The sequence below is a fragment of the Equus asinus genome, chromosome 1 (assembly GCF_041296235.1).
Source record: "Equus asinus isolate D_3611 breed Donkey chromosome 1, EquAss-T2T_v2, whole genome shotgun sequence".
In the NCBI taxonomy this organism is placed as follows: Eukaryota; Metazoa; Chordata; class Mammalia; order Perissodactyla; family Equidae; genus Equus; species Equus asinus.
In genome coordinates this window covers 160,690,022-160,711,484 of record NC_091790.1, presented here as the reverse complement: position 1 = coordinate 160,711,484, position 21,463 = coordinate 160,690,022, and the positions used below count along the sequence as shown (strand labels likewise).

Below are 21,463 nucleotides of genomic sequence, written 5' to 3'. Positions count from 1 at the left end.
ATGTAGGAGATGCCTTTTGAGGCCCAACAGTGTGCTTCCCTCTTGCCACCAGTTCCAAATGTTCCAGGAGTAACCTGAGTGTGGGCTACGTGTGTCCTTCTGTTGTGGCAGGGTTGCTTTTGATGCAGGTACCCAGGGAATCTAGGCTGTCCCCCTGGCCAGCTGGTTGTAATGCTCTGCTGCACATGGCTGTTACAGACCCTTCAGTCACTTTATCAGGTTTGGGGAGCCTCAGCACAGTTGGCTGCAAGGCCTAGTAGCACATTCCTGTTGCAGTCTTTCTGTTAAGAGAGTGGGCACCAAGCATGGCTGGTTGCTAGGCTCAGGGGCTTACAATTGCTGTAGGCCTCCAGCCTGCCAGGCTATTGTCAGCTCTCTCAGGCTTGCAGCTGAGTGGGGCAGGCCCCAGGCACAGGAGTACCCAATTGTTTCAGGTGGGGCTGATGCCCTATGTGGCTGTTTGAGAAGCACAGGTCTTCTGCCACTGATAAGCCACATGGCCCACAGGTCCACACACACCATCAACACAGTCCTGGGCTGTGCACACGTCCCAACCCCCTGCAGCATACCCAGTCTCCCCCCTGCAGAGGTCCCCAAACACTCCACCAACACCCCACCCACTCCACTAGCTCCTCACACATGCCCTGCCCTACAGAGGTGGATTCACTCACCTCCCCACAGGATCCAGACACCTAGTCTATACCTGCTGGAAAGTTGCCCCAGGGCTTGCTGTTGTGTGGGGCCAGTCCGTAGGGTGGGCTGCCTGCCTGAGCTGGATTAAATCGGTGCTAGTGGGTGAGGCAGACCCCTGGGCTAACAGGCCAGGGCAAGACCTCCAACAGCACCTGCTAGCATCTGTGTCAGCATGCATGTACTAGGTCACAATAATGGCTGCTGCCAATGTCTCAGTCCCTGGAGAGGTCTCACCTCTCACTGAGATACACCCAGAGCCTACCAGGTGAGTCTCTTTTCAAAAAAGCACTGTGCCCTTTCTTTCTGGTGATTTTATGTTGCTTTCCAAAATGGATGAATTTGTGCATGGGCCCTTTAAGAGCTGGCTTTTTTCCATTTATGTCAGATAGGTTTTCTAGGGGTATTCCCTGTTGTAGTTAATAGCCAGCAAAGCCAGATGTTCTGACACTTGTCTCAGTTGTGCTGAGTCTGAAGGATGCTTATAGTGGTAATGTTCCCCTACTCAGGTGCCCCGCTCCTCCAAGGGAGGCTGCATACCTTAGGATTGCTCCTGGCCAGCTGTGAAGCACCACAGCTTGCAAAGGTGGCTTTTTTCTCTCCAGAAAGCAATTTCTGCCTCTTCTGCTTCAGTCAGGACTGTCTCTTGTTGTGGGAGTTCTTTTTATCCAGTTTTCAGTTCTCTCTCTAGAGTAATTGTTCCAAGAATAGTTGTAACTTGGTTGTGTTCATGGGAGGAGGTGAGTTCAGAGTCTGCCTACGCCACCATCTTGACACCAACTTCTGGTATCTCTAATGACTCCAGTAGACAGAAATTTCAGGGTCAGCCATGCCAGGAATCCAAAAAGAAAGATAGTACTGAGGAGAGGTGGTGGTGGCTTCAGCTCCAGCAGTAATGGCAGTGGCGATGGTGATGGCCTCTGCAGTGTTTCTTATAGCTGCAAGTGAATTTACAATTATCTTTAAATAAAGTTTAGTTAAACAAAAAATAACTATATATGAGCAAAGAACAGCAAAGAACAGGAGACTGTTAAAAATGGCCAAGAAAACTAGAAATAGAACCAAAGGACTTTTAGAAAGTAAATATATTATTGTTGAATGAAGAACTTAAATAGATGGGGTATTGGTTTCCTACTGCTGCTGTAACAAATTATCACAAACTTAGTGGCTTAAAACAACACAAATTTATTATCTTACAGTTCTGGAGGTCAGAAGTCTGAAATGGGTCTCACTGGGCTAAAATCAAGATGTCTGTAGGACTGTGTTCCTTGTGGAGGCTCTGTGGGAGAATCCATTTCCTTGCCTTTTCCAGCTTCTAGAAACGACCCTCATTTGGTGATTTGTAACTCCATTCCTCCATCTTCAAAGCCAGCAACAACAGGCCAGGTCCTTCTCTGGCTTCCATCTCTTTGGAACTCCTTCTCTTGTTTCCCTCTTCCACTTATAAGGATGCTTCTAATTACACTGGGCCCACACCAACAATCCACCATAATCTTCCCATCTCAGCATCAGCCGATTAGCACCCTTAATTCCATCTGCTCCCTTAATTCTCTTTACCATATTCACAGTTCCAGGTGTAGGACATGGTGGGGTGGGGGGTCCGGCACTATTCTGCCTACCACAGATGAGTTAAAGAGCAGATTCACATATCTATGAATAATTGATGAAGGTCAGGACAGAACTGAAGCAGTTACTCAGAAAGCAGCCACAAAACCAGTATATGAAAAATACAAAAGAGAGTTTAAAAGACATGGAAGATAAAATTCAGAATCCTATTAGGAAAGAAAATTTTTCTGTTTTTTCTACCAGTTCATATAAGAACAAACTAGAGGAATTAGCATCTTTAGAATCTTCATTTTGGTGTTTACAAGTTTGCGCCTTGTATTTCATCAATTTTCCGTTCGCAAAGTTCCACTTCTGAGTTGTGAACATACTTTCCCTTTCTCAGAAGGCAGCATTTGATGACAATTCAAATATTTACGTGCATATGTGGTCACATGATTGCACGTACTTTAGCGTGAATAAGTGACTTTTCATAGCATCTATAGGCCTATGTAAACCTTCCCCATTTGAGACGTTTAAAAAATATTTTATTAGAGAAACTTATTAGCATGTTAAAAACTCCTTTACAAGTCATTACAGCATAAAGTTTAGAATATAAAATGTACACTGCCAAGAACAGATATAAGGAAAGGAATATAAAATTTTTAAATTTTAGGAAGTGTAAATCGAAGTCCATGCTCTGTTGTAAAACCTGTGATTACTCTGAGCTCCTTTCATCGGGGAGCATGTGGGAGAGTTTCACCATCATGCCCAGGAGTTGCCTCTGGTTGCAAGTGCTGAGTTGGCACTTTTAGGGGGACGGGCCCGGGCTGGCCGCGGCTGGGGCCGAGCTAGCGCCAGGAGCTCCCGAGCGTGTCAGGCCTGGCAGGACTCTCGCGCCTGCCCGCTGGCCGCCGCGCGGGGGTTGGCCGCTCTCGCTCTTGCAGGGAGCGCCCTGGGGGCCGCCCGAGGCCATTCTTTGCGCGCGGCGTCTCCCGGCCCAGGAGAGCGGCCGCACCGCCCACCCTGCCTCGTCCGCCGCAGCACGGCCGGGGCCTGACCGCGCAGGCCGCCGAGGCTCGAGGGCACAGCCGGAGGGGCGCGGCTGCCACTGCCGCCCGGCCAGTTCCCGTTCCGGCCGCCGGCGAGCGCCCGCTCCCGCCCTGTCCCTGGCGCAGCAGCGGGGCGCCGCGCTCCCGGGCGCGCCTGGCTCGGGCTCTCGCTCCCAGCCGCTGCGAGGTCTGCAAACCTGGCGGCCAGGTAAGTCCCAACGACGAGGCGTTCGCGCGGGGCAGAAGTTTTCTGGGGTCCCGGGCGCCGTGATGGAGGAGGCGCAGGGAGGCGGGATCCTGCGTGCGGGCGGAATGAAAAGCTGCCCTGGAAGAGCTCCAGGTGGAACGAGGCAGAGAAACCCGGGAGTTTGAGGAACGCAGCGAAAGTTAAGAGGAATGAACTTCAGCGTCAGCGGAATCGTGTATCCCACGGCGGTCTAGGCAGGGCGTCTCAATCCTGCCTACACCTCAGAATCACCGGGGCGCTTTTAAAATCCGGATGCCCAGGCCGCACCCCAGACCGAGTCCATCAGAATCCCTGGGGGTGGGACCCAGGCCTCTGTATCGTTTAGACTCCCCCGGTGATTACAAGATACAGCCAGGGTTGAGAACCAGTGACCAAAGGGAGGCAGCCGAGAGAAGGTGGAAAGGCAGGCGGGGGGCCTTGATGGAGGCCAGCCTGCAGACGAATCCGGCTGCGCTCAGCGTCCTGTGTGGGCCTGGGGACTGGGCAGCGGCCTTCCTTCGGGCTTCCTGAGCCGCAAAGGAGGGGAATGACACAATGCTTGGCAGGGTCGCCTCAATAGCGTTGTTCAAAATAGCCTCGGATATTCACGTAGTCTGTTGGCACATCATGAAAAACAGGAATGCCAGATTACCAGGCCCTCTTGGTTCTGCCTTCTGGGAAATGCCTCCATTGTTGGCATTTGAAATTAAGTTGAGGGAAGCAGTAAACCCATGGCCTTGACAACTTGTGGGTTTTCTGCTTTAAGGATGAAGCCAGGAGTGCTTGCCACAGGGCCAGGTTTGCCTCTCCTTCTGAAAGCCCCCTACTTAAGATATGTCCAGGGATGAGTAACTTTACTGTGGATATTAGAGAGCAGTGGATTCCACAGCATGGACCCTGTCCTCACCTGGGGTAGATGCTGGGGGCAAGTAGCTGTAATCCAGCAAGCAGGACCATTGGACAAGAGACAGACGTGTGCCGGGCAGATGAGAAAGGTGGATTTAAAACAAACCTCAGCGGAGAGGTAGAAGAGAGGACTTACGAAGGGTCTATGAAGAACAGGTTTCATTTTTGTGGAACGGAGAAATAAGTTCAAGCTTTGGAGCCCATCAAACCTGGGCCCACATTCAGATTCTGTCACTTCTGTGATATGTGACCATGGGCAAGTTACATGACCTCTCTGAGCCCCTGTTTTCTTAACTCTAAAATGGGGATAAAAATAGTAACTGTGTCCTGGGGCTAATATAGTTAAATAAGGGAATGTGTATCAGACGCCTGGCAGGGCAGGTGGCACATGGCAGATGCTCTGACAGTGCTAGTTATTAGGCACAGTAGTGGTGATTTGTGTTCAATGATTGTTCATTTCGTACAGCCACGATGAGGCAGAGCGTTTGTCCAGACATCGTCTCCCATGAAACTCCGTTCCCCTGCTCTTCTCCTGCCCTGCTCGGGGAAGGGCTCTGTGGATCCTAACCCCTTGGGCCTCTGGCTGCTTTGAGGTCTGGAATCTCAGGCCTCCCAAAAGATGGCTTATTAATGGCTCTGGAATCGTTTTACACCATGTGATAGGAATGAATTTCTTGACAAAAGAAAGTGATCCTTAATCTTGAGACTTCCTCCACCCCACTGCCACATATATCAAAAAACAGGCTCCCAAGAAAGCCGGGCTGTCTCCAGGTCTCAGAATTGATGTGGGAACACACGTGGCTCTCCTGCTGGCAGCATCCTCGGGCCACGCCCCGGATCTTCTTGTTTTGCTCCTGACTGTTGGCCTAGAGACAATGAATCCTTCTTCAGTGACCAAGAAGAGTCAGGAATTTAGAGAAGGGGAGGACCCACATCTTATAGTATCCATGCCAGCATCCCAGCTGAACCTTTCACCCTGGGACCTGCTGTGTGTCATTGACCATCATTTTGACAGTAACAGCCACACTGTTAGATTAGACATTAGAAATAGCAACAGTGATGTAATGTGGGTGTAAAGGTCAACTGCTTTTACCATGTGTGGGCGATCTCTCGTTTTTGCTTAAACGAGAATATCAATTTCTTGTCTCTTTTTATCCAAAGAGTTCAGTATTTCTTCAAAACCTAAGACATCAACCTGGGATTTGAGGTTTAAGTTACCAGTTTGTCTTATGATTCTCCCTTTTTAGGGGAGTTTAGGCAAGATGAAATTAGGAAAGCTAAAGTTTGTACTTGTGCTGAGTTTTTGTCATGCAGAAGCTGTAGGTATTTTCCAAGTTTCTGGAAGTCCTGTTTTCTTTTATCTTCTGGGTAATGTCAGTTGCATTTCACACAGGGGCCTCCTTTCGTGCGTGCTCAAGGCCTGAACTTGTTCTGAGGAAAACTCTTTGGTGCATCACCTGAGCATTGAGGGCAAGTGTTTTTTCCAAACTTGACCCTTGTATTAAGAAGTGAGGAATCATTGCCATTTCAATTAATTGATGTTTTTTTACCCAGTGCTAGAAAGTGTGTCAAAGCAAGACTTCCTGGATGGAATTTTTATTCTTGTGTTTTATCTAGAATTGCCGCAGAGCAAACTGTGGGCAGACGTTAGGATGCAGAGTTGGCCAATTAAGCTTCCCGTCACCCCTCCCCTTTGCCCTCCTCCCAGCCTCTGGAGCCACTGAGCCAGCCAGGCTGGAGATGCTGTCCCTCTGAGGGGATCTTGGCCCTCTGATGGAGAGGAGCCCTAGCAAGGGATATGCGTCTTTAGAGCCAGCAATGTAATTTTGTGTTACACTTCCTTAAGATCAGTAGGGTACTCTCTAGTAAACTGCCCCTTCGGAATTTGTTTTGCTGAGTAGTCATTTTCTTCTAAATTATAGAAAACTATAGTTTGAAGGACTAATAAATAGTTCAACATGAAGGCTCAGGTAATTGCAAAGTGAGCACCAGATTAGCACTAGGTTTTGATAGATTAATATTTTAAGAAACCATAAAAAGTCACCACTGTTATATCTTTGTTTCAGGATGTCGATAGCCCCTGCCCTTCTTTGTGTCATCACTACCATACTAGGTTAGGGGCAGAAAAGAGTTGGGAGGATGTAATGACTTGTGTTGAGGTGGTGGGGGGGAGAATTCCCCCCTTTACCCTTCTTGAGTTTTTTTTTTGGTGAAGATTAGCCTTGAGCTAACTGCTGCCAATCCTCCTCTTTTTGCTGAGGAAGACTGGCCCTGAGCTAACATCTGTGCCCATCTTCCTCCACTTTATATGTGGGATGCCTACCACAGCATGGCTTGCCAAGCGGTGCCATGTCCGTGCCCAGGATCCAAACCAGTGAACCCTGGGCCGCCAAAGCAGAACATGTGCACTTAACCGCTGCGCTACCAGGCCGGCCCCAAATTCTTTTTTTTTTAAAGTTGAGCACTTTTTGTATGTTTATTGGCCATTTGTCTGTCTTCCTTTTTTTGGTGAGGAAGATTGGCCCTGAGCTAACATCTATTGCAAATCTGCCTCTTTTTTAGCTTGAGGAGGATTGGCCCTGAGCTAACATCTGTGCCAGTCTTGCTCTGTTGTGTATGTGGGATGCTGCCACAGCATGGCTTAATAAGCAGTGTGTGGATCCTCACCCAGGATCTGAACCTGCGAACCCTGGGCCCCAAAGCAGAATGTGTGAACTTAACCACTACAGCACGAGGCTGGCCCCCCCTTTTGAGTTCTTATGGCAGCTGGACTAATAATAAAATTGACACAAGACCAGATTAACAGGAGAAAAACCGATCTATTACATGCGCATGGAAAATCATTAAAAAAATGATGCTCACAGAGTGAACAAAGCAAGCAGTTTATATACCTTTTTACACAAAAAAAAGAATCAATTTGTGAGGAATTGACAGGACAAAGAAACTTGGGTTTGGGGTACATAATTAGTGAGGAATTTAAGCAGAGTTTGGGTTTGAGGTAGTAAGTTAATAAAAGTGACAAGGTTTGTTTACATAGGCTTTTCCACCCTGAATTCTCAGCTCTGGTAATGAAGATGTCGCTCTCTCTCCTGGTGTGGGGAAAGCACCCTTCACATGGGAGATTTATTTCCCCATGCTTTGGGGGGAACAGAGAGAGGAGAGTCCAAACTTCAAGTCAAAGCAAGTACCTTTCATTCAAAATAATCAGTATGCCATTGTGGGATATTTCAGGGCAGCCTACCCTGGGCCCCAACACTGGGTAGATGTTTTCAGAGCCGCATGTAACTGGGGAGGGCAGTCCCATATCGCTAAGGAAAATCTTTACATGGTGGAAGATCTGTGAGCAGATGAGGATTTGCTTGAGAAAATATTTGTGATATTCCCACAAATATTTCCCCAAAGATAAAATTCTGGTGACTAAGAACTTCCCATGCTTTAGCACATTCCCCAGTTGTTATCTACCACCCCAAACCAAACCTTCTAGAAGGAGCCAGATGGAAAGCTAGGCTTTTCTTTGCAGATTTCTTAACTCCTTGCTACAGTGCAGGCCGTCGGCCAGCCCCCTTCCTGGAGAGGGCCATTCCTGGACGCCATTCAACAAGGCCAGTGCTTTACGTTTAATATGAATTCAGGCACGTTGATGATTTCAAGTGGAGATATGAGATCCATAACAAATACCAAATAGGCAGGACTTCAATGGAAGAAACCATGGGTTTTGGTGTCAAAACTGAGATCGAGCCCCTGCTTTATCCCTTAACTAACTGTGTGACCTCAGCCAAGATGTTTAACCTTTTCAACCTTGTGTCCTCCTTTGTAACATAGTTATAATAATTCTTTCCTTACAGAGTGGTTTTGAGTATGTGATAATTGATGTAAAGTGCTTAGCACACCACCTGGCTTTCAGTAAACGGTAATTGTTATGATGATAATGATTATGATGACTACTTGGGTTCAAGTGCTGGTCTTGCCATCTCCTAGCTGTGTGGCTTTGAGTAAGGTACTTAACCGTCGTGAGCCTCCATTTTTATATCTGTAAAATGGGGATAACTCTACGGATCTGGAAGGATTGGTTTGAGGCTTGGTTAAATGAAATGAAATGATGATGCATCTGATCTGATAGACCCTAAATGATAATGCTTACGTAGATTTACATGTACAACACTGGTCCAAGAGCTTTAGGTTTGGGGAGGGTTGTGGGGCTCATTTGATCTTCCCAGCAACCCTGTGCGGTAGTTCTCATTTTCCCTGTTTTACAGATGGGACGACTGAGGCTCACTGAGATTAAATAACTAGCCTGATGTCAATACATAGTAAGTGCTTGCACCCAGGATTTGAAGCAGGGTCCTGGTTCCCAACCACTGAGCCTGCACTCAGTGAGGACCCCTCCCTCTCTGCTGACCCCCTACCTCCCCTTGCCTGCCTGCTGTAACTAACCAGCAGATGTGCTTATGGTCTTTCTAGAGCTGTATTTCTAGACACAGAGCCCCAACTTCTAAAGGATGTCCTGCTTATGAAGTGAGAGTGGGATACCCCATGCCCCACTCCAGAATTGCAACTTTTAAACCTTAACCATTGCCTGTGCTAGTTGATCTAATGTCCACTGAGTGAGGTGGGGGAACCCTGATACTGGCATTGACTAGCATTATTAGAGGGGGTTATGATGCTTGTTTTGAGATAAATGTCATCTCAGTGCCCTGAGATTGTTAGCTTGGGTGTAATGAAACATACCTTCATCCAGACAGGTGTGTAGCGTATTTGGGAAGACAGAAAGCAGGCCTGGAAGTTCCCGGGATGGGACTCAGGGGGACGCGACAGTATTTAACAACATCCCCTTGACAGTGCAGTGGCCTGTGCCACCTACACTACCTTGTAATAAATTCCTCACTCATCTTCTCTCTTCTTTACACCCTAACAGGTTGCACCTCTTGTGGAGCTCTGGCAATCCTCCAGGAGGCCTGGGCCAGTGGACCCCGGGCCCCGAAAAGCACACTCTCCGTTGAGTGAGTTGTGGATGCTTTAGCATTTCTGATGATGAGGGGGCAATTGTTCCTCTGGCTTTCCCATGGATGCAGAGTGCTTTGCTGGCTCGGCAGCTTGGTGTCGAAGGCTGTTAGAAAGCTGTTTGTAGCTCCAGGTTCCTCCTGGCGCACTGGCGCTTCGGTTCTTCATCACATTAATTCATATATTCTTGGGAGGACCTTGCTGGTGCCAGGAGTCTACTAAGGGTTTGCGATACAGCAGTGAATGAAACAGACCCAGTGCCTGGCTGAATGGAGTGTGCAGGCTATTCGAGGAGGAAGGGGTGATAGTTATAGACAGTTATAAATAGTTAGTTATAGATAGTTATAAATAGTTATAGATAGTTATAAATTGGGGGAAGTGTGTAAGAGAAAACAGCAGTATGTCATGAGACAGGGCGTCTGAGCTGTACCAGGATTAGGGGAGTCTGGGATATGCCCCTCTAAGAATGAGCCTTTTTAACTAGGATTTGGGGGTGAAGAGGAATTAGAGCGTGTCAGATGCAGGGAACAGTGTGTCTGGAGGCTCAGAGGTGGGAAAGAACTGGGCGTGTTGAGGAGGGTGTAGAGAGAGCTAAAGAATGAACCAAGCTCAGGCCAAGCAGAGCTTCTTGGGCTGGAAAGGGTTAGGAATTTTATTCTAAAAGGCAGTGAGAGGCCATGAGAGTCACCTCCCCCCTCCCTACCGCCATTTTTCTATGTTAGTAATTTACAAGAAAAAGATAATTAACAACCCCTATTTTTTAAGTTTTATAAATCTTGTCTTAATGAGTGAGACACTTCTGGAGAGAGAAATTATGGTTTTCAACTTCTAGATGAAGGAACTGAAGCTCAGAACAAAGCAAAAGATGGCAGAATCAGGATGCGGAGCCTGGTCTGCCTGACCCACAGTGCCTGCTTCGTGGTTTTCTGGGACAGATGTGTATAAATGTGTGTGGACCTCCTAGGCATCAGCATCCTTCAGCAGGAGCCTCAATGGATGGATAAGGGGGGACTCCAATCCTTCTTGGCTCCCTGGAAACAAGAGCAAAAGACCCCAAAGAGCAGAGGCAGGTTGGGAGCGTGGATGTCAGAGTGCAGGGTCTGCAGGTACACAATGCTGGCAAGCCCCTGGCCAAGGGAAGGAGTGTCAGACAGTTTTTCATGCTAGTCTGTTCTGCTTTCTCTGGCTTTAGCCCATAAGCCCTGAAAGAGGTGCTTTCCTGGCCCTGATCATCTGCCGGGGAATTTGCATGCACTTAAAAGACACAGGGTTTGGAAAAAAATTCTTGTTTATTTAGAGCTTTCAGGTCACAGAAAAGGCCCCCAACTGTATGGGGCCAAGACCTTAGCCCTGTGTGCTGGCTTGCTTTGGGGTGTCTGCACTCTGCCTTTCTCCTCACTCCTGTGAAGTGGTCACGAGATCACAGAGTGAGAGGCAACAGCAGGTCAGGTGTGTCTTGGCTGGCTGGGTGGGCCTGCTCCCTAAGATAGGACCACACTGGGTGATGAGGGCTCCAGAGTAGTCCAGGCCCAGGGTGTGCCACCTCTCGGGAGAACTCAGCATCTTCTCAACCTCTCAATGCCACTCAGGGTCACCCCGCCCCCAACACATCCCAGGTACCCTCTGGCCAAGCTCCAGCGTAAATTTGTGTCCCAGACAGTTGCTGACTGTGGATACAAGTTCAAGGGGGGGTGAATGGAAGTCTCCAGCTCGATGTTTTGGCCAGCAGAGTGTGTATTTACTCAAGGCCAAGTTCCAACTCAAGCCTGTGAGGTGACTTGACATATTTTGTTCTCGTGGAATGCCATTCGAATGAGAAGCTCCAGACGTTTTCTGTGTTGATGCTAAACGCCACCTCCAGATATCCTCTGGCTTCCGGACCTGCCCCTTCTGTGGCATTTTCTTCCGTATGAGGATTTAAACCCACGCACGGAGTTCCAGATTGGGGTTGCCGATTCAAGGCTCTGTTGTCTTCTGTTGGCTTTCTTTATTCAGATGTTTCTATTCACTGGCCCCTCAGAGATGAATACCAAGCAGGGTGTTTTTGGAACTTTATTTTTCAAAGCCTGGATAACACCAGGAAAATGTCAATCAACAGTTGCATGTCATCCCCATAAGGCACTGTTGGGAGGCATTGTCAAAGCAACAGGTGATTATGTACCAAGAGGATGTATAGACAATGCTCTGGAAATTGACAACTGGGCTCTGGTTAAACTTTAAAGCGGCAACTAAAATGCCTTGGAGCAGTAGCAATACTGGTGCCTGCAAATCTGAGTTTATCCACTGATAAGCTTAGCAAGTGACAGTCCCCAAGTGAGCCTGTGAGCTTTGGAAATGCACATGTTCGTTCAGTGAGCATCAGTGAAGCACGTCTGTAAGTGCACTGTGCCAGACGCATTGAGTCGACAGTTTTTTATCTAGCGTCCTCTATGTGCTGGAGATACAGTGACTACCCAGATGCACACCGCCCCTGACAGTCAAATGCTGGGCCTCAGGGATGAACCAGACAGAAGTCCTGGCCTAGACTGCCCTCTCTGTGTGACCAGTGCTGTTCTCAACGCCGTATGTGTATGACCTCGTTGAATCCTCACAGCAGTCCTAGGAGGCAGTGCTCCTGCTGTCCACATTTTACAGAGAAGGACGCTGAGGCACAGAAGGTGGTGGTATTTGTCCAAAGCTAGTGATTAGAACCAAGGAGCCTGGTCTTAGAGCCTTGGCCCTTGACTGCCAACCATCAGTTGATGTGCAGGGAGAATTTAGAAAAGGAAGAAAGTAAAGTACCACATCCTCTGAGAGAGGTGGGGATAAAGTACCACGGGAATTCCCAGCAGGGAGAGAGGGGCTGAGGGGCGGAGAGGAGGAGGTGGGACCCCCGCCCTTCCCCTACTCTGACTGGCGTCAGTCACAACTGCTGGGGGGATAGGGCAAGACTCTTGGCCCCTGAGGGGGCCGCTCTAACCAGAAGTAAACAAAAGGAGTACTTGCTTCTGTGCCCGGAGACCTAGGTTCTAGTTCTGGTTGATCCAGAAAAGTCTCTGCCCTGCCCAGGGCTTCAGTTTCCTCATTTCTAAGACAGGGGCGTTGGACTGCATTCTGTTCCACTCTAGAAGCCCATGGTTTCAGCAGAGAAGGGAGGAGCTGGCTCTGCATGCATTCCAAACAGAGTTTCTTGACCAGAAGAAGGAGATGCTTGGGTGTGAGGGTTGTGGAGGCAGACATATGACGTCTCAGAAGGCCCAGGCAGCTGTGAAAGGATGTGAGCATTCCACCATCGTCCACCCCGAGGGCTTACATGGCTGCCCCTGCATTCCTTCCTTTGTAGGCAGGGCGCCAGTGTCTGTATCTGGAGTTCAAACTCTGGTACTTTCACAAGAGAGAAAGAGAGAAAAGGGGGGAGGAGGGAGAGAGGGAGAAAGAGAGGAGCTATTGAGAGAGACTGACCGATTTTTATATCTGCTTTGAAATTCTGAGGGATTAAGTGCTTTCAGATACTTAAAGTAAATGAGTGTTAATGGAGCTTAAAGCTTCAAATAATAATTGTAGCCTCATCCGTCTGCTGAATTTTCTCCAGAGGGGGCTGTTAGAAGCTTTCTAGTCTGGCAGAGGCATACAGGATTGAGCTTGTTTTCCAGGTTAAGAAATTGAAAACAAAAGAAGAAAAATGAATAGACCTCCACCCCCCAAAAAACCCCATGAGAGATGGGGTTCTGTGTAGACCCATTAAAGAATGGTGGCTTGAGTTTATCTAGTCGCTGAAGCCTGGAAGCATGGTCGAGCTAATGTTTGTGTGGATTACGCAGCAGGGAAAAAAGGACCCTGTTTGAGTTGACCCATTGTATGTATTCTCTGTGCAGCTCTGTCAATATTGTATAAAAATGTGCTTGGTGTTAGCTTTCTGTTGGATTGCTGTTGGGATGAGTTAGTTCGCCCCGCCTCATTACGGGGCAACTTGAAGGATGGCGGAGCCATGCTGTTCACATCACCACTTTCTCCCTGAATATCCAAGTGGTTCATGTCAACAAACACGGTATTATTGTCTTCACTGTTGGGAAACTGGTCTAAGGAGGCTGGATCCCATTCACCAAAATGCATCTTATTCAAGAGAGAAGTATTTTCCTGGAGAAGAATCCAGATATGATCCTCAACGTTTGTGGTTATGTGTGTTCAAGCGATGCTGGGGGCTACGGCCAGGTTGGTGGAGCCTATACCTTATTGACATTTTGAATCTGGGTAATATCATCTCCGAGGTAGGCAGGTACCTGTTTGAGGTAGGCAGGGAATGATGGCTTTATTTTAACTTATCTTAAATCTGAATTTAATACATAGATATCAGTTATCGATTCTGATTGTCCAGGACTGTGGTAGACAGACTGTTTTAGAAGCACATATCGTGCACAGCAGGTTGCGCCTTGGCCAGAGATGGTATTTGCTGGTTAGACCTTAGTGGTAGGTTGTGCTCTTAACAGAAAGGGAGGAAGAATCCAGAGTGATTTCCTTGGTAATGATAACCATTTGTATGGGGAGTAGATACTGGGTGGGAAACTGTGAGGTCCCTTTGGCATCTTCCATCAAAATTAAAACATCAGTTAGGGTCAGAGTGTTACCCAGAAGGCAGTTGAGCCAGTATTGGTTTAAAGTGTTCAGAGGATTGTATTACATGAGAAGAAGGGGAAATACAAGACAAAAGAAGTGAAATGCTAGGTAATCATGGAGCATTTCTTCAATATGGTATTCCTTGAGTCCCAAGATTTTAAAGATCTGCTTGAAAGTGAGTTTCGTTGCCTCTTTTGCTCTGTACATTTTTTTGTGGGGATTCATTTTTTCACTTTAGATTCCTTATTTCAAACCAGGCTTTGTGGCAATATCCACAAGTTGACAGCTTCCTACTAAATTGAAGACAAAATAAAACCGTTCCCGCCCACAAACCCATCAGCTTGACTATGATGTTTCATCAAACCAGGCAAGCTTTTCATTCCTTTACAGGTGCACAGAGAGAGTTGTAACATCATATGGGTTTGTTTGGTTTTAATGAACTACCATTCAGTTTAATGGGGACTGAGCACTTTTTCCTCGGGGATGGGCTCTCTGAGTGTGAAGTCAAAGTTCCGTAGAACTAGGTGATTGATGGGACCTATCTCAAGCTGTTCTAAGATGCCCTGATGATTAAAAAAGCTCTAAAATAACTTTAAGTTATGTAAGTATATATTCTTTTTGTAAAAAATTAAAACAGTACAAATCATGTAACAGTTTCACATGGTTCCTAACGGATGGTTCTGACAGAAGTGATGGCAGTGGCCTGGGCAGAGATGGCCATGGTTCTGGTACAGAGGCAAGCAACTGAGTGGAGTGAGATGACAGGGTCTGGAGCCACACCAAGCAGGTGCAGCCACCTCAGTGCAAATCAAGAGTATGCGTGGCTTACTTGTGTGCCTTTTTTTTCTTTTTAATAAATTAGTATTGTCTTTTATAGAATTACTTCTAAGTCAGAGGTAGGCAGAGAATGATGCTTTATTTTGACTTGTCTTGACTCTTAATTCAGTAAAGTCAGTCAGTTTTATGGTATCTGAAAAAACAATTGTAGTGGCTTTTCTTTACCATGAGTAGTCCTTTAGTGGTGAGGTTTCTGTCCTGTAGAAACTGCTGTCTTGTGAAGGAAGGGAGAGGGCTGTGGTAAGCATCCTGGATCAGCCTCTTAATAATTCCTACTTTGCCTCCAACCAGCTATCTGACAACTCACTTCATCCCTTTGGGCCTTGTTTTCCCAGTGTGCTGAATGCTTGTCTTGTCCAAAATTATGGTATCTGTCAGGATGGGCTAGGTTGTGCTGCAGTAACGGGTAATTCCAAAAGCTGAGTAGCTCAGACAACAAAGGTTGATTCCTTCTCACACTCTTTGTCTCTCACAGCTTAGCATTGTTGTTATCTGTGGGCCTGGGTGGACAGAGCAGCCACCACCTCGAATGTTGCTGGTCTTAGTGCCAGAGGAAAAAGAGCGTTGCACGTGGATAAATTATGCACTGAAAGCTTCCTGCCCAGAGTAACTCATTCCACTTCTGCTCACATTTCATGAGTCAAAGCAAGTAAACTTCAAGGGGGTCGGGACGTGTAACTACCTGGTACCCAGGAGGAGAATCCAAGCCATTTGATGAGCAGCATACTTCTATCAGATGTTGTTTTTCAAGAAAGGGGTAGGGAAGTCTGCAAACATTGTCCAATGGATAACAAAGTCTTATCCCATAAGCCTGTCCTTTCTCTCTATAAAATCTTTTACCTTTTCCTGTGGCCCCCAAAGTTCCAGAGAGCAGCAGCCTGTTTGGGAACTCACGCTTCGAGAAAGGAACAGAATATGGGCAGGGCTGGTCAGGATAGGAGCGTAGGCTGTTGGCCCTGGGCCAGCACGTGGATGCCAGCACAGCTGGCTTGATTCTATTTGTGTTTGTATTTGTCTGCAGCTTATATGCAGAAAGTGTTGGGGGCAGAAATACTGGAAGAGTGGCCTGACACCATGGAGCTCATAGGTCAACTCCGGGTTGTACTTTTAAGTGATCATCTGATACATTGTTAAAGAATGTTTTAAGGAATAGGACTTATGTGCTGGTATTGCAAAGCCAGTTTGTGGAAAGCTGTGTCATCTATTTTGAAATATATATATAAAAGAGTGAATGATGATTCCCAACAATTGGGTGTCTAAGAGTGAAATCAGGAGGCCAGTGTGGATCATGGGAAATGGTTTTCATGAGGTTTCTGTTCTTGATCTAGCCCCCCCATCAGTTGGGATGGAGGCCAGATTCTCTTGGCTCATCCTGGGAGTTGACGTTCGTGCTCACTCTGTAGGCGGGTGACTCTGTGCTCGGGCTCTGCTGGATGATTTTGCACAGAAAGAAGCCACCGCTGAATGGACGTGTTTGCTAGTGTCCTTCGGGGCGCAGAGGCACATGCTGAGGTTGTCTCTGCTCGTGGGGGTTCATAGTAAGGATACGTGGGATAAGGGGTGGGGTGCCTGGGTGGCCGTGGACTGTGTCCCTCAGCAGCGGGCCGCCTTGACCCACCACTCACGTGCTGTGGTTCTTGGGACTCGACGTCTCTCTGGGTGTCTCAAATTCAAACTCCCCAAGAGAGGGGGGCTCTGAGCACTTCTCCCCGTCACTCTCCTCTGCAGGGGGTGACGGGGGGCCCAGGAAGCCTTCAGGAGAGCTACAGACCGCCCTGGCTCGCTCTGTTCATTTCTCATCCCACATGCTCACCACGCCTGTCATCCCTTGTTCTCTGTCCATCTGCTCTGTCAGATCATAAACTCTGTGTGTGTTTGTAGGGTGGGGAGCTGCTTCACCTCTGTGTGCCTCAGTTTCCTCATTTGTAAATTGGCTGTAACAAGGACCTCTGCCACGTAGGCTGTCCTAAGGATTGAATGAGATAAGAGTAAAGATTAAGTGAGGTGCTGATTACTGAGTATTTACGGTGTGGAGCCCTCCTCTAGGCACTTTGTGAATATTAACTCAGTCCTTACAGCCACATGTGGAGGTAGGGATGCTCACTTGGAGGAAACTGAGGAACAGAGAGGATGGCTAACTTCCTAACTAGCGATGGAGACAGAGTTCAAACTCAGCTGGGCTGGCTCCAGAGACCGCATGCAGCCCTGTGTTCTCCTGCCTCCACAGTAGGTGCTGGTCCCCTAGTAAAGCACCTACTCAGTGTTAGCTATGGTCATTCTGTGCCATGCTGGGGCCCCCCCTCAGCACAGGGCTTGCCCTTGGATCTCTGGAGAAGGAGGCATGAGAATGTGGGATGCTGGAGTCTTTCCAGCGCCCCCACCCCCACTGGCCCCTGGCAGCCCTCCGTCTGGTCTGATTGATGATAGCGTGTTGTCCTGTGTCTGGCAGCTGGTGGAGGCTGCTGGGCAAGGCATCCAGATGTGTCCTGGTGGCTCAGGCAGGCAGGGCCGGGCCACGGAAGGTGCTGCCATTTGTCATCATCTTTGATCCTGTTTGGTACTTGGAACTCCTCGGGTGAGGGGACTTAAAGAGCAAAGAGTGGTGGGTGGCTCTTCCTCTTCTTTATAAAATAAAAACCAGGTGAGCAAATCGTCTGTCCAAAACCAGCTTCTGCCCTGAAAAGAGGGCCTTGGCGGTTACAAAGAAACCCGAGATCATGGTAAAGCGACACAAATACATATGGCATGATGCCAAATATTGAAAGATCAGTTTAGGCATAAGTGCTCAGGGAGAAAAGCAGACAGCAAATGCTCCAAAATGTGAGTAGTGGGTGATAGGGGACAGTTTTTTTCTCTGAACGTTTTTTTTTTTTTTTTTTTTTGCATTTCTCAAATTTTCCACAGTGAGCAGGCATGCTTTTATACTTGGGGAAAAGTTATTCAAACATAGGAACATCTATGAAGATGGAAAACATCTTTATAAAGTGTTTATTATCTTAGCATCTCAGTTACAGAGAACGCCCATTTCCTTTCGGGGTCCCCTGGGGTAGTGGGAAAGGAAGAAAGCAGCAGGCCTGGGACAAATCCCTCTTTAGAAAGTGAAACTGAGTGTGTGTGTCCATATGTGTCTGTGTCGTGTGTGTGTGGTTTCTCTGGGGCCTCCCCATGATTCCAGGACAGAGACAGGAATAGAAGTCAGTCTCTGCCGGTGAGGCCTGGCTCCTCTCCGGAGGCAGGACTCCTTTCTCTGGGGTGTCCCGGTGACCTCAGAGCGAGCATTCTGACTGCAGGTCGGCCACAAGCCCTTTCTAATCCCCGGGCCTCACTTGTCTGTCCCAGACTTTTGGCTGACGCAGACCTCCCTCCATTCTAGAGTTCCAAGTTCATCTCATTCTGAAGTCTTTGCTTTGTTCCTCCATTATCAGCCTCTTCCTTTCATTCAGTTATTTTGTTTTCTTTGCGTTTGGTGGTCTGGTAGGTTTCTGTTGGTCACACGGTCTGTCTTGTCTGTAAGCCCCTGAGGGCAGGGCTACAGTCAGCTTTATTCGCCCTATGTCCCGGACGCTCATGAGCGCAGGATAAATGAAAATGAACAAACGAATGAACCTGAGGGCTTCCGCGCTCCAGGGGGCCTCCCCCCTGCGCCGTGCTCTCCTCCTGCTGGGCGGACACCACCACTGATGAAGTGGGGCTCTCCTGGAAGGTGTGGTTTTCTACCACTGCACGCCTGCCTCCCCTCCAGCTTCTCCTGGTGGCTGGGGAGGAGAGTGTGATGGCTGCCAGAGAACACTGGGACCTGCATGGTCCCAGTGCTTGTCCTCATCTGCTTATTATTCTAAACAAATAAGCTACTGGTCAACAGGACTGGCTGACAGCAAGCTCAAAAACCAGTCGGAGTATGCAGCAGTGTTCCTGACAATTAAACCCAGGCCCCAAAATTATCATTTGGATGGGCTAAAATATTTACTTTTTTCTCATTTTAAAAATGAGTTAGGCCCCATCAAAGATAATTTAGAATATGTCCCCCAAAATCTAAATAACGTAAATCACCTGTAATCCCATCACTCAGAAATAATCACAATTAATGCTTTGGTATGTTTCCTTCTGATCTTTTTTCTTAGTGTTTATGGGTATTTCTATGAACATGTATAATGTATATATGCATACATGTGTATAGAAACTGCTTGGATAGACTAGAATACCATCCATGTAGTATTTCCTGTATCCTTTAAAAACCTTTTCAAAAAATATGACCGAGAGTAAATATCCATGGTAAAAGTATAAATTAAAGCATGATACAAAATGATATGACTTTTTTTCTTTTCTATTATATGCGTATAAGGCTATAGATTTCTATGATTTCTTTAATTGTATCCCACAAATTTTGATATGGTGTATTTTCATTATCATGCAGTTCAAAATATTTTCTAATTTTCCATTTTTATTTCTTCTTTGATCTGTGGGCTTGGGGATTTTCTAGGTATCTTTTTATTTTTGATTTCTAGCTTAATTCCACCATGGTCAGAGAATGTATTCTGAATGATGACAGCCCTTTAAAATTTGTTAAGAACTTGCTGTATGGTCCAGAATATGGTCAGTTTTGACAAACATTCCGTGAGCACTTATGATGCTGGGCATCCTGTTGCTGTTGGGTGGTATAGTGTTCTGTAGATGTTGGTTGAGAGACTTGTTAACTGTTCTGTTCAGATTCTTCATTTTCTTACTGTTTTTTTTCTTTTTTTGGTCTATTTGTTCTTTCAGTTATTTTGAGAGACATATTAGAGTCCTCCACTGTGATTGTGCATTTGTCTATTTCTCCTTTTATGTTTGTCAAATTTTGCTTTTTATATTTTGAAAAGATGTTACTAGGTGCATACAAATTAAAAATTTTGTATCATCCTTTAGAATTGACCATTTTATCATTATGAAATGCTCCTCTACCTCTAGTAACATTTCTTCCCTTAAATTCTACTTTAATTTCAGTATAGCTATGCCAGCTCTCTTTTGGTTAGTATTTGGTTGCATTTTTTTTCCCATTTGGGGGAATGAATGAATGAATTAATTAAACTGTCACTTTATTTACAGTGTATCTCTTTATGTAGCATGTAGTTTTTTTCTATCAAATCTTCCAATCTATGTTTTGGTGTTATTTAGTCCATTTATATTTAATTGAATTGCTAGCATACAGTAGTCCCCCCTTATCTGTGGTTTCAGTTACCCTCGGTCAACCAGGGTCTGAAAATATTAAATGAAAAATTCCAGAAATAAACAATTTGTAAGTTTTAAATTGTGAGCCCTTCTGAGTGGTGTGATGAACTCTCGTGCAGTCCTGCTCCGTCCCACTCAGGATGTGAATTATCTCTTCCTCCAGAGTGTCCACACTGTATATGCTACCTGAGTAGCCGTCTGGGTCATCAGATTGCCTGTCTCCATGTGGTAGTGCTTGTGTTCAAGTAACCGTTATTTTACTTAATAATGGCCCCAAAGCGCAAGAGTAGTGATTTTGGCAATTCAGATATGCCAAGGAGAAGCCATAATGTGCTTCCCGTAAGTGAAAAGATGAAAGTTCTCAACTTAATAAGGAAAGAAAAAAAAATCGTATTCTGAGGTTGCTAAGATTTATGGTAAGAATGAATCTTCTATTCATGAAATTGTGAAGAAGGAAAAAGAAATTCATGCTAGTTTTGCTGTCACACCTCAAATGTGTATGTGTAGGAAAAAACATAGTATATGTCAGGTTTGGCACTATCCGTGGTTTCAGGCATCCACTGGGGTCTTGGAACGTCTCCCCCAAGGATAAGGGGGGACTACTGTATTTGGATTGATATCTGTTGTCTAGTTTTTATTTGTCTCACTTTTTTTGTATACCTTTTTCTCTCCCTGGCTTCGTTTAGAATTAAGTGTATTTTATTCTTCCATTTCTTCCTTCTATTGTCTTGTATTCTTTTTTGTATTATTTTATTATTATTCTTAGTAGTAGTAGTAGTAGTAGTATTCTTGTATTATTTTTTTAGTGGTAAATTTAGAGATTAAAACCTGAGTCTTTGAGTTATTGCTGTCTAATATAAAGTAATACTTTTGCCTATTACCAGAAAATGCTTTCACTTTAGAACACCTTAACTCCGTTTACTCCCTTCCACTTTCTGTGTTACTGCCATTACACGTGTACTTCTGCATATATTTTAGACCCCATAAGATATCAGTATTGTTTTGTTCAATACACATTTATATTTACCCACATATTAAAACTTTCTGCTGCTCTCATTTTGTTTTTGTCCTGGGATCATTTTTCTTCTACCTGAAAAACTCTATTTAGTATTTATTTTAGTGCAGTTAGGCTGGCAACAAAAAGTCTCTCAGTTTTTATTTATCTGGAAATGTGTTTTGCCTTTACTTAAAATCAACTTCATTGAAGTATAATTTCATACAATAACATTCACATATTTTAAAGGTACAGGTTGATGACTTTTGACAAATCATATGTACGTATGTATGTGTGTATATGTATATGGGTATGCATACACACATAGCACTCCAATCAAGATAAAGAACATTTCTATCTCCCCAGAAATTTCTCTTATTCCTCTATGCGGTCAATTTCTCCCCCACTCTCATC

General features: G+C 46.1%; 1 protein-coding gene across 10 annotated transcripts in view; it reads left to right on the top strand.

Moving 5' to 3' along the window:
- The first annotated feature begins 1,866 nt into the window (after positions 1-1,866).
- The window catches only part of NOD1 (nucleotide binding oligomerization domain containing 1), a 50,541-nt gene continuing 30,944 nt past the window's right edge, over positions 1,867-21,463 (top strand). For 3 of the 10 annotated variants that reach the window (XM_070511379.1, XM_070511373.1, XM_014841055.3), the window contains exons 1-2: positions 1,867-3,492; positions 9,332-9,416. The gene's annotated coding sequence lies outside the window, so the exon portion shown is untranslated. Of the gene's footprint in view, positions 3,493-8,649; positions 8,727-9,331; positions 9,417-14,267; positions 14,378-21,463 lie in introns of all 10 variants that reach the window. The other 7 variants (XM_014841057.3, XM_014841053.3, XM_070511391.1 and 4 more) reach the window with 5 other exon arrangements.